This window comes from Terrapene carolina, unplaced genomic scaffold (assembly GCF_002925995.2).
Source record: "Terrapene carolina triunguis isolate 2854851 unplaced genomic scaffold, T_m_triunguis-2.0 Scaffold179, whole genome shotgun sequence".
Classification (NCBI taxonomy): domain Eukaryota; kingdom Metazoa; phylum Chordata; order Testudines; family Emydidae; genus Terrapene; species Terrapene triunguis.
Window position 1 is genome coordinate 8883106 of NW_020664530.1, and position 7995 is coordinate 8891100.

A 7995-nucleotide genomic window follows, 5' to 3' on the forward strand; every position below is an offset into this window, starting at 1 on the left:
AAGCTCCTCAACATTATTCCCTGTGGTTTTATTTTTATTTATTATGATGTTGCAAAATGTGATCAAAATCTTGAAACTTGAAAAATGTTGGCCAGCTCTTGTAGTCTCCCATATAACAAGAGAAGAAGCTGATAAAACAGAAGCTACAGGGTAACATTTTCAAAAGTGACTAGGGACCAGCTCAGGGGACTGAGGCTCAGCCGATCAAATCCTAACTTTTAGACACCCTGCAGCATAATGGAATGCACAGCCCAGAGTGAACGGCCCAGGCACCTCATACAACACATTGGGAGAGTTAGGTGCCTAAAAAAGGATTCACAGAAGCCAGCAAGCTGAACGGGTGTGACCTAAGCTAGTCAGTATTAAATGCTGAGAAGAGGGATAGAGAGTAGGGCTTAGACCTGATGTGCTTGGCTGATGGGCCAGAGACTGGGGCCTTCTTCCACTTAGGATTCTCAGCCACAAACCCTCTTATGGAGTTAGGCACCTAAGCCCGGTCAGCTGCTTAGATAGCCCTTGACCTAGCAGCCAAAACCATGTCTCTGTCTCCTGCTCGATACCGCTCTCATGCTCACCTTATGTTTCCCTGTGCCCGTGTGTGTTGTTTGTACAAGACCTGTGCTGCCCCCCACATCCTATTGATGCACCACAGGGCTGGGACCCCCCACAGCATATTGGTGGCCTGAATCCAGCCCTCCTAATGTGGGGTTTGACAGCTATCAGGTCTTAGGCATACTCTGAATTTGCCTCTGGGGGGATTGGGTCCTGCTGGCACATAGGCATTCCTCTGCCTCCTTGGAGAATTCCACTTCAGGGCCTCTAAGGCTTTGGCTTGAGTGACAGCTCAGAGTTGCTCATTAGCTATTGGGCAGCATCAGTGCTTCGGTGGCTTTGTGAATGCCAACCAGTGGAAATTAACTGCCTTTGGGACTTTGGCACCTATGGCAGCTAATGGCAGCAGCTAAGCAGTCGTTTTGAAAATGTCAGTGACACCTAAATGGAGGACTTAGGTGCCTACAGCAGCAGATAGGAACCTAAATACCTTTGAGGAGCTGGGCATAAGTTGTTTTTCAAAATCCCACCCACTGACTGTCACAGAGCTACAAGGCTAACTGACTGAAAGAAAGACAAGAGAGTAAGCCAAATTCACCCCATACACAGCTGCAAATCCACTGAAGTCAACAGAGTTGTGCCTATTTATGCAAGCAGCAAATTGGGCTTTTTCTCTGTTCAATCCAATAAAGTAGCTGAGTGACCTAAAATCAGTCTCAACAGAAAAAACGTTTTTGATTACTCTCAGAAGCACCCCGTCTCTTCTCTCTCGTCATACTTTCTTTAACTGCCACTATCTTTTCATCTCTCCCTATTCCCCGTACTCGCCTCCTGCCCCATCCTGGCTCTCTACTTCTTCCAGCTCCTCTTCTACAAGGTCTTTGCTTTTGTCTATTCACTTTCTTGCAGTCCTGTCTCTTTAAATTGCTTATGTGCCGCTTACCCACTGGCTGCTGCCTTGGGACATCTAAATGATGCAAGAAAAACATGGCAGCTGCAAAAGTAGAAAAGAACTTGCACATGACCTTGAGAGAGACGTGAATGTGTATCCCCCTGAAAAAGGATGACACAACTCCCTGGAATGGGGAAGGGGGGGTCACATGAGTTCAGATACAGTAAGTTGGGAACAAATAAACTAAGGATTGAGCAATATTGCTATCAAAATTCCCTAGGAAAACAAAATAGTTCAGGATCACCTCACATGAAGGTTGAGACTTATTTAAACATTCAAACTGATGCATCTTTTGCCAGGAAAAAGTACAAAACATAGATAAAGTAGGCTTAGATGTGTAATTACCAGCTAATAGATCATTGATCAATTGACTGCATGATCAAATTGGCAAGTAGGTCAAACAGAATGTTCCTCACAAGTAACTATGCAGGGAGACTAGTGCGTAGCAAATGTTTGACTGTCTTTAAAAAGGAGTCTCACAAAACTAGAAAAATAGGCAATATGGTGACTGCTGATTTCATTGGTGCCAAATGGGAGGTAAAGCACAAAAGGAGGAATAATTTGAACTCCTAAACCTGATTGGGAGCTATTCATCATCTATTCAACTGTGACTGTCCAAAAAAAACAAAAAACAAATAAGGGCTTGAGTGACACTTAATGAAGCTCAATGAAATCCTCAGCTGAATGTGCATGGATGATCCAAAAAAACAAAGAAAAAGTTAGGCTGCATAAAGAATGGAATAAAAAATGATGCCACAAATGTTACGATGCCATTATATAAATCAGGAGTATGGCCTGACCTGGAATACTGTGGCCAATTCTGGCCACCCTATAGCTAAAAAAGATGTCACTGAATGAGAGGAGATTCAGGGAGAGGTGGCAAAAAAACCCCAAAACAAACAAACAAACAAACAAAAAACAGAAGAAAGACAAAATGTGAGGTGAAAATGAAAAGAATGAAACTGCTTAGTTTCAAGAGGACATGATAGAGGTATAGAAAATAATGAATGATTAGAAAAAAAGATAAATCAGACACTCTTGTGTCTTATAATACAAGAACAAGGAGACACTCAATGAAATTGAAAGACGTTTTTAAATGTCAGTTTTAAAACTGATATAATACTGTTTGTACAGTGCATAATTAATGTGTGGACCTCAGTGTCACTAGATATCATCGAGGCCAAGGGATTTGTAAGATTCAGAAAAAGATTAGTCATTTATATTATGGAACGAGAATATCTACAGTTAAATTAAATAGGTTTAAAACATTTGTTTTTATAAACTCATACTTCAGGCCATAAAACCGCCACTAACTGGTCACTAGGGGCCAGATTTAGCACCTAGCAGCAGAGCCACAAAGGGACTTAACGGCCTAACAGTTATTTGTATGAAATACTTACAATAGTCATTGGTCCAGAGAGAACATGAGAATGACACTAGTGCCTAGTGGTTAGGGGCACTCACCTGGGAGACCCATATTCCAGTCCCACCTCCATGAATACTCAAGTAATTCATGCAAGGCTCTCCTTTGTGAATTTGCTTTTGAAAATCCTACTAGGTGCCTGTCTTCATCATTAGGTGCTTAAGTACCATTGAAAAGCTGGCCCTAAATCACTGATTTTAGGTCACTAAAATCTTGTTATTTTCCTGTACCAAAGGTTACATGTCATGGTTCAGTCACAGAGGAGAAAGAGTGCTCATTTACTGAAAGCAGTCAAATAACTGTTTGTAAAAGAGGGCACTCTGCTTTCATCTTTAGCGAAGTAGCTCAACAATCTAATCTTGGCCTTCTGTTTTGTTTCATTATACATTAATGGTATTGATTCTTTTTTTATCCAGTAACTCTATGTGATCTCTGTGCCTGATGGCTCAGATTATTTATACGGGAGGGCAGGCAAATATTCGTGTGACATTTAGACTGGGTTCCAGTGTGATTTTGATATATTAACAGATTGCGTTAACCCCTGCAAGTCTGAGTGCTTCCCTATCCCACGCAAATGTGTCATGGTGTTAGAGCTTAAGATGGTAAACAGGAATAATTAATTTTGATCTACTAGACAAAGCTCAGGGTCCAGATTCCGATCTTAATAAAACTGAGCTAATGAGACAGAAGACTGTGAATCTGAAAATACATCATGCAAAAATTCTAGTCCCCTGTGCACAGCCTGAGTAAATGGGCTTTGTTCAAAGGATCTCCATGGAACCCAGAGGAAATGGACTTCTCTCTCGCCTATGCCCTGGAGTTGTAATAGTAGCTGCTATCTCTGCAATCTCACGAAATGATTTGGCTGCACTAGAAGGTATCCAGAGACAGGTGACAAAAGTGATCAAAGGCACAGATAGATTTCTGTCCGAGAAGAGGCTGAGAAAATTGCGGTCTGGTTAGTTTAGCAAGAAGATGGATCTGAAGGGATATACCAGAATTAAATGCACAAAATAATAAACCGTGTAGGGAAGATAAATCCTGCACTCCTAGTTACCATTTCTCCTAATACAAGAACATGATGGTCAATGGCATTGAAAGACAACACCTTTAAAACTGTAAGGAAACAAACACATAATCAGCCTGTAGGACTCACTGCCAAAAGGTATCACTGAGACAAAGCTTTTAGCAACATTCAGAAAAGGGCCTGAGGGAGTTAGGGGCTCAAATAGGGTGACCAGATGTCCCAATTTTATAGGGACAGTCCCAATTTTGGGGTCTTTTTCTTATATAGGCTCCTATCACCCCCTACTCCCTGTCCCGATTTTTCACATTTTCTGTCTGGTCACCCTATGCTCAAATCCCATTGAAGTCATGTACCTCCCTTAGGCTCCTTTGAAAATCCCAGCCTTATATGGTGAATGAGACCATCCACACTTGCATTCAATGCATACAAGCTAGACAGGGTGGGTGAGGTAATAACGTTTATTGGACCAGCTTCTGTTGGTGACAGAGACAAGCTTTCACGCTTACGCAGAGCTCTTCTTCAGGTCTCCAAGAAGTCATTCTGACATACTGCAGAGCAGCATAAATTAACTATGAACTGATGGGGCTTGGAAGAAACTTTTCCTATGGGCAGGAAGCTGTCCATTACAGTGATTCTTGCACCTTCTTTTACAGCATTAAGTGCTGTCCACAGTCTGAGCCAGGACATCAGATCACACAGAGCACTGATCTGATTTGGAGGGCAGTTCCTGTGCTCCTAATCACCCTACTGTACATGGGACAGTAAAGCAATGCAGCAAAGGAGATGCTCAAGTCATTCTATAGCCTATCCTCACCATGCCAACATGGAGAGATGCACTGTACTGCCTCATGATGCACCAGGATGTCGAGACTTCCCATATCGTTTCTATATGTCTTTCCCCCAGCGCGGACCGGGGGGGCCTTCCACAACATTGGCAGCATCTGGCCCACAGTACGGACTCTGACTTTATTTTAAGTTAAACAATTCTCCTTCTGTTACTATTCAAAGCCATAATTTGAAGGAGATGCTTTAATGTGTGTGTTTGAAAGAGCGACTGTGTTTAAATTGTGAAAATAACTCAGGGATGAATGTGTTTGTTTGACCAGCATAGAATTTCAAACTTAAAAAAAAAATGCAGCACTGGCAAAGGGCTTTGGAATGACAGTCCATGAGGCTCAAGGCCACTTTCTATGTACTCAATATTTACTACCCAGGTGGCAACAGCCAAGCTACTCTACACTACCTAGTCCATGTGCCTCTGCCCTGACAGATAACAGTGCCCCTAGGTAGAGAGGCAGGCCCGCCAACGGAGAGGGTTAATTGCCCAGGGCCCCAGCAATTTAAAAGGGCCCAGGCGGATGGATAAAAATTAAGAATAAAAAAAAAGAAATCCAGTTTCCTGCTGCTGCTGCTCTGTACTGAGCGCCGCCCCTCAATGTGACAGGAACAGTTTGCCAGAGTGCTGCCTGCTGGGCTGGCAGTCTGGCAGAGCATCAGCAACAGCAGCCTGGGGAACTGCAGAGCTTGCTGCCTCCTCTGGCTGCTCGGGAGCCGCTGTGCCTGCCGTGCTGGCTCTCTGGCTGAGGCATAGGGGCCGACTCCCTGAGCACCCACAGAGAAAAATTAGTGGGTACTCAGCACCCACTGGCAGCCAAGCTCCCACCGCTCCCCAGCGCCTCTCCCCCGCCAGCGGCCCCGCTGATCACTCCTCCCCCTCCCTCCCAGCGCCTTCTACCCGCCGCGAACAGCTGTTTCGCAACATACAGATTGGCTATGGGAATGAGGGGGAGGAGCAGGGACGGGTGCGCTCAAGGGAGGGGGCGGAAAGAGGTGGGGAAGAGGCGGGGTGGGGGCAGAGCAGGGGCAGGAAGAGGTGGGACAGGGTGGGGGCTTGGAGGAAGGGATGGAGTGGGGGCGGGGCAGGAGCAGAGCAGGGGCAGGAAGAGGCGGGGCAGGGGCTTGGGGAAGGGGTGGAATGGGGGCGGGACCTGGGCGGAGTGGGGAGTCGAGCACCCCCCGGATAGAAGGGAAGTCGGTGCCTATGGGCTGCAGGGCTGAGGACAGAGAGACCTTAAAGAGGAACACGCTCCCTCTGTGCTACCAGATTTCATTCCCAAGCAGGCAGCTCCTCGCCAAACACAAGCCAGAAAGTTCACCCACCCAACTGAGCTGCCCTAAGTTTGCCTAGAGGCAGCTTAGGCTAGCCCCCGCTTTGCAGCCTGGCTGACGAGCCGCTATCAGGAGCGCAAGATGAGGGGCCACCTCCATCGCTCAGCCAGGGAATGAGGCATTCACCCCTGGCCTCTGCCTTCATCCCTGGCCGCCTCCTTGGAGATCTCCCAGTAGATATGGCACACCATAGCTGCCGTCTCCTCATTGCTTTGGGTTTTGATGTCCCAGAGCACCAGCAGCACAATTATTGTATTGTGTATTTTAACTTTTTTGGTCATATTCAGTTACACCTTGTATATCAGTTTTTTCCCCCTTGTCTTTAGTTTACACATGGATCACGATTAAGTGTTTAATTAGCCTACTTGATACTTCAGGTGTTTTCTTACTTTGTGTGTCTTTATATTATATTATATTATATTATATTATATTATATTATATTATTAATTTCATTCCATAATGTATTTATTTAATTTAAATATATAATTCAAAATAACAAATTCTACATCTTATATTTAGTCTCACAATTTGTTTAATACTAGGGAAAAAAAGTTAACTAGATCAAGCAATGCCGCAACTTACACATAGTGGGTTCTAATGTGTTAGCAATAGGATAAAACATAGTGTCGTAAACCTCAGCTATCCCTTTCTGGGGGAGCCATTGGCTCAGGGCCAGTGCTACCATTAAGGCAAACTAGGCGGTTGCCTAGGGCGCCAAGATTTGGGGGCGCCAAAAAGCGGTGCTCCCAATTTTTTTTTTTACAGCATTCCTGGGCTGGGCTACCGGCGCGCTGACACGTGCGGCTCAGACTCCCTCTCCCAGCACAGCGACCGCTCCACTGAGGTCTGATACCCAGACCTCAATCAGCTGTTTGGCGCCGCAAGCCTGGGAGGGGAGGAGAATTAGAGTGAGGGGCGGCGTACTCGGGAAGGAGGCAGAGCAGAGGTGAGCTGGGGTGGGGAGCTGCCGCATGGCTCCCTGGGGGGAGGGAGCTGCCGCAGGGCTGGGGGGAGGGGGGCGCAAGGTGGAAGTTTCGCCTCGGGCGTGAAACTTCCTTGCACTGGCCCTACATTGGCTGTTCTGCCCTGGGACTCGGAATTGCTGTCGGCAGGCCTGGAGGGTAGCTTAGGCTTTGTCTACACTGGACTTTCATCGGTAAAACTTTTATTGTTCAGAGGTGTTAAAAAACACACCCCGAACGACAAAAGTTTTACCGATGAAAAGCGCTGGTTTGAACAGCTCTTTGTCAGCGGGAGAGCTCTTCTGCCAACAAAGCTACCGCCTCTCGTTGGGGATGGAATTTTTTTGTCAGCAGGAGAGCTTTCTCCTGCTGACAAAGAGCGGCTACACTCCGCACCTTTTAGCGGCACGGGTGTGTGGCTAAGAGGTGCATAGTGTAGCCGTCGCCTTAGTTTCTATTAGGCTGCTAACAATTGTGCTAGTTGTGATGATTTGTTTATGATCTGGATACTTGTTCACCGGGAACGCCACATGAGGCTAGAAAATCATTTCATACTAAGGCAGTGATACCCAGACCTCAATTACTCAGGAGCCAAATTAGCCATCAATATTACCTAAAAGAGCCACAGCAGTGTGAATTAACTGTTTCCTTTACTATAGTACTATAAATTCATAGTTAAACAGTATGGCAGGGGAAATGTTTAGTATATTATTCTCATAGCAAATAAATTAATAACTTAGTGCAAGTTGATAACTTAATTGGTTAATAACATAGTAAAATCATCCTGATCGGTTAATAAATAAATCACACAATGTTTTAATAGCATGTGCTGCAAAGGGCCACAGGAGAGGCATTAAAGAGCCACTTGCGGCTCGCGAACCACAGTCTAAGGCTAGGTCTACACTGCAGC